The sequence below is a fragment of the Rhinopithecus bieti genome, unplaced genomic scaffold, assembly GCF_001698545.2.
Source record: "Rhinopithecus bieti isolate Rb0 unplaced genomic scaffold, ASM169854v2 scaffold_19617, whole genome shotgun sequence".
Classification (NCBI taxonomy): domain Eukaryota; kingdom Metazoa; phylum Chordata; class Mammalia; order Primates; family Cercopithecidae; genus Rhinopithecus; species Rhinopithecus bieti.
The window spans coordinates 103,478-108,905 of NW_016809622.1; the positions used below are offsets into that span (position 1 = coordinate 103,478).

Consider the following 5,428-nt stretch of genomic DNA (forward strand, 5'->3'; position numbering starts at 1 on the left):
GCTGTGCATGCCAGTGCTCTCTTTCTTTTCACACTCAGAGCCTAGAGCAGTATTAACTAACGGAAACACGTAGGTAAACACAAAATTGGTAAGCAGAGGGAACTGTGAGGCACCTTTATATCCCGTGGATTATATGACAGTTTACCTACCCTCAGTTCCTTCCCTGTCTGTACACACATGCCAGTCCTTGGTTGAGCCAAGGAGTCTATTCTTCCTCCAGCTTGGATCTGGGCTGGTCTGATTGCTTGGGCCAGTAGAATGCAATAGAAGTGCTAGAGGTGTTTGAACTAGAGCAACTCCATCTTGAATAGGAACTGGTTAAAATGAGGCTGAGACCTGCTGGGTTGCATTCCCAGGAGGTTAAGCATTCTTACTCACAAGATTAGATAGGGAGTTGGTAGGACTGGTATCACAAGACACAGGTCATAAAGACCCTGCTGGTAAAATAGGATGTAGTAAAGAAGCTGGCCAAAACCCACCAAAACCAAGATGACCATAAAAGTGATGTCTGGTCTTCTTAGCTGCTCATGACATGCTAATTATGATGCATTATTATGCTGAAACACACTCCCACCAGCGCCATGACAGTTTACAACTGCCATGGTAAAATCCAGAAGTTACCCTTTATACTATAAAAAGGGGAAGAACCCTCAGTTCTGCAAATTCTTCACTCATTTCCTGGAAATCTCATGAATAATCCACCCCTTATTTAGCATATGATCAAAAAATAATCATAAAAGTAGCTAGCCAGCATCCCCGGGGGCTGCTCTGCTTATGGAGTAGCCATTCTTTTGTTCCTTTACTTTTTTAATAAACAAACTTGCTTTCACTTTAATCTATGGACTTGCCCTGAATTCTTTCGTGGGTGAGAATCTACCCAAGAGAGAACCCTTTCTTGGGGTCTGGATCGGGACCCCTTTCCTGTAACAGAAGTGATGTTGTGCTGATTTTGCTGCCATCCTTTCGCAGGACTGGCAATGCCTGCTGCTTCCTCCGAGCTGTCAAGTAAGAAGTCCAGGCTACTCTGCTAGAAAGAGAGGTCATGTGCAGGAGCACTGAGACATCCCAGGTGTGACACTCTTCCACCTAGAACATTCTGTCTGTCATCCTCTGCCATGTGTAAGCCTTCCGCCTTAGTTGGGAAACTGTGAGACCATCCTGCTATGTTAGTGATCAGGTTGGCAATTTTAATTTCTGTTTCCAGAGGAGCATTGAATGGAGTAGAGGGATCAGGACTCTCCTTTGGCACTAGCTCTAAGCTGCATTCTCCTATCAGTTTTGTCAATAATCAAGCCCTTGAATTCTCCATCTCTCTATGCTGTCTGATTTCTTAACCTAGAGGTGGGGGTAGAGAAGAGGTTTGACTCATTGTCATCCCCTCAAACATCAACACTTGAGGATTTTCCTTTATCTACGTAATTAGGAAAATTGCTGGGATAAATTCTAGCATGAATCTCTTGTCATTGATTTTATCTGCACTGTAGGAAACCATTTCAATTACACACCCATGTCTCCAGGTCATCTGAGTATTCTGACACAATTTGCCCTAGCCATGCAAGTGTAATGGGCTCCAAAGCTTTATCTTGTAGGTAAAACACACATACATTTCATCTTCAATATTAATGTAAAAACTGCTGTGCTTCTATTAATGAAAAAGCAAGTTCCAGCTTTCAGCTGTTAATAGCAATGAGTATTGATAATTATACACTGTAGATAATTACAATCGCTATCATTGTGCATTAATATTTTTTAAATCTCCTGAAGTAACAGGGATTTTGACAATAGCGGTAATACTGGTACTTTCCAATTTGTCCATTTTTATTTATTTATATATTTATTTATTTATTTTGGGATCAATGTAAGTTACAAGTGGTGGTTGAAACGTATCAGGAAGCCAATTCTGTAATAAAATATTATTACAGATAAAACTCTAACCCTAAAAATTGAAAAACACATAAGCAATACTTTATGTGACATGGCCTTGAGCTGACTGCAATCAGATTCAACAAGGTAGATACAGAAAAAAGTCTGGCTCTGTATAGCAAAAGTGGGTGGTTTATAAATATGTGGGCATACTGTGTGAAAACTGATAAACAGAGTTACTCATATCTGTCCTCCTTAGCCATCAACTTTCTTATTGTTTAAACCTCTGTTCATTTCCTGAATACTGTTGAACACTACCCCATTTGTCTCTCCATCACTACCTGTAATCCTTGCTTTTCTGTGCTTGTTACATAAAGGTCATAGCTTCATGAGCTCTTTAGAGAGATACCAATGATTATGTTGAAAGTACTTTGAGAACTAGTAATGTGCTACCCCAAATAGTCATTGTTTTTGTGTATAATCACATAGCATGCATTAGGAATTGGTGTCTTAGAATGGGCACGCAAATTGTACAAGATTGTGCAGTTATTACTAAATGAAACTGGAATGCAAAACTTTGTTTCCCTGATTCCAAAGGCCATATTTTGAACCACTAGATTAGAGAGTGAAGCAATTTCTTGGAATTTTACTCTGAATTCTATGTAGATCATTTTCATGTGTATACCTCCTCTGAGTCACCCTCAGGTAGGGACATTTTGTTTTCCATTCAACTGATAGAAATTCTAATAGGCTTAATAGATGCTTTTTCTTTTCTCTTCTGCAGACAGCATACATTCCTTGCTCCCATTATCCATTTACGTTTAATCAGCCAAACATAAATTACTTCCATTTGCACTTCCTCTTTTTCACTTCTCATTTTTATCATAAAAGAGTGAGCCTGCCAACCACTATTTCCCTCCTCTGTCCATAGCCTTCCCATTGCTTACTATCTCCCCTCCCTGCATGTTCCTTCCCAATGACATGGAAACAATCCTCTTATACTCAAATCAAAAGCAAAAGCAAAAGCAAGAACAAACAAATAAGCACAATAATTCTTTCAACCTATGTTTCCTCCGCCTGTTCTACTTCTCCTTTCACAACCAATCCCCCGAAAAAGATTTTGAAATATACTGTCTCCGTATCCTCATGCAACATCCACTCCTGTCCCTGTTTCCCCTCTCTGGCCACCCCATGGACATGGCTCTCATTTGTTGAATCCCACAGGCACCTTTTTATACATGGCCTATTTGGCCTTCAGCACTGACTCTATTTTCAACTCACTCTTGGAAAGACGCTTTCCTTGGCTCCCTTCCTCGTGCAAAACATCGTTGTGGTTTCCTCATGCTTCCTTAGACACATTTTCTAGTCTCCTTAGCAGGCTCTTTTGTCTCTCAAATGTTTACACACCCTCTTTCTTTAGGGCCTTTTCTCCTTTTCTTTCTCTGGACTGGTTTTGAATACACCCCCACTTTCTGTTTATATTGCTAGGACCCTACATTCCAGTGACAGCATTCAACCTAGTCTCTGGTTTTGGTCTTGCCCTAGTGGTCATTGTGAAATGTAAACCTAATCATGCCACTTTCCTCCTTAAAACTCTTCAAAGGTTTTCTCATGCACTTGCGTGAAATTCAAACCGCTTTCCGGTGTTAAAACTTTTGAGCTAGGCCACATTAATGTTGATGTACAGAGTTGTGAACTAAAATTCCAGCAGGGTGGCAGGGTCCTGTGGAGAGGAGCCCTTATTAGTGTTTTTTACACATTGAACCTGTAATGCATGTTCCTATTGTTATGAGTTTTAGGAGGCTGGGCTTCTTCAACAAACAGATCTCAAATGCAAAAGACATTTATTTCTTCCATACCTAATGGCCTGAGGTGGGTGTTACTTTTTGACAGGAAGGTCTCCTTTATTTGGGATTCAGGGAGCCCCTGCCAAGGGCCTCATCATTTTTGGCATCCAACAGACAGAAAGTTTAAAGGAGCCTGGGGGAGGCATCCAATAATTCCACTTCCTACTCTTCACATAACTATTCACATGATTGTGATCATACCTAGATGGAAGGGGGTTGGAGAATGTCATTCCTGAGTGGGAAGCCACTTCTCGTGGATAACCCTGCACTAACAAAGAGAAATCTGTCCAGAGCAATCCTTGGTGAACCTGGTAGTGTCATCTTTAGAAGTGAAGACACAATTGGCACATGATCATTTATTCATTATATCACTGTTAATAAAAGAGAAAAAAGTTAAAAATAATGGCGAGAGCTCAATCTATGTGACAGGTAGGTAAAGCAGTGATTAGGGTGGGCATGATTCTTACTCTTTTGGAGGTCTGGGCAGGATGCTGTGGAAATACAGTGACGGCATGGTGCATGCAGTGATAACAAGGGACAAGATGCGTGAGCTTGTGTTTGATCACTTTCGCTCTCAGGGGCGATGCTATGTGGTTTACTTTGTCATTCTACACTCAACATCAAATAATATTTGGCTGATCCTGCTGCTCCCATTTTATATTAGGTAATTGGAAGACTGAAACTTTTTCTTGAAGAGAAACGTGTCGTTCTCTAAACAGAGTTCATTCAGTATTGTTGATTGAGATTGTAGGAACCTTGTATACTCTGCTCTCTGAGGAATTTCACTGGAACTCTGACTCCAGTCAGCATGAAGCTCTCAAACCATAAAATAAGTCTAAACTCTACTGGGAATTTTCTTTCCTTCACAGTTGCTTCTGAATAGAGATGAGCCTTCAAAATTTTCCTTGGATATATTTACCAACAGGGAACTGCCCCTCCCACAATCTTGCATTCTGAGACAATGGAACATTAGTATTTAATAATTACCACTGGTAACCTGAAAATGCAAATTCACTTCTTACCACAAAATCAGAGTTAATCACTAAAATTGTGCCTACCTGGAAAAACCACTTGAGCAGGCACCTACACAGTAGATGCAAAAGGCTTGTGTGATGTTGGGCAAGTTACTTGCTATCATTTGAATATTTGACCCTCTAGATCTCACGCTGAAATCTGATCCCCAGTGTTGGAGGTGGGGCCTAATGGGAGGTGTTTGGATCAGGAGGGTGGCTCCCTCATGAATGGGCTGGTGCCATCCTTGAGGCAATGAGTGAGTTCTTGCTCTGTTAGTTCTTGCAAGAAGTGGTTGTTAAAAACAGCCTGGAACCTCTCTACCCCTCTTACTTCCTCCTGTGCTGTGTGATCTCTGTAAATGCTGGCTCCCCTTCACCTCCTGTCAGGATTAGAAGCAGCCAAGATCTTCACCAGATGCAGGTGCTGGTGCAGCCTGCAGAACCATCCACCAAATTAACTTTTTTTTAAAATAAATTACCCAGCCTTAGGTATTCCTTTATAGCAACATAAATGAAGGAAGACATTACTCAACCTCAGTGTGTATATATATAAATCGGTGCTAATAATTGCTACCTCACAAACTTGTCATGAGGATTAGCCAAGATACCCTCTAGGAAAGCACATTGCACAGAAGAGATGCCCCAGTAAAGCTTAATTTCTTTCCTTCATTCCTTTTCTTTTTTCCTCACTCTCTCCTTTCTTTC

The 5,428-nt window shown here is 40.9% G+C and overlaps 1 long non-coding RNA gene across 1 annotated transcript; it reads left to right on the plus strand.

Moving 5' to 3' along the window:
• The first annotated feature begins 964 nt into the window (after nucleotides 1-964).
• LOC108540700 (uncharacterized) lies at nucleotides 965-4,090 on the plus strand. The gene is made up of 3 exons (XR_001888738.1): nucleotides 965-1,119; nucleotides 3,663-3,735; nucleotides 4,004-4,090. It is a non-coding gene; the product is annotated as an uncharacterized LOC108540700 (long non-coding RNA).
• The last annotated feature ends 1,338 nt before the right edge of the window (nucleotides 4,091-5,428 follow it).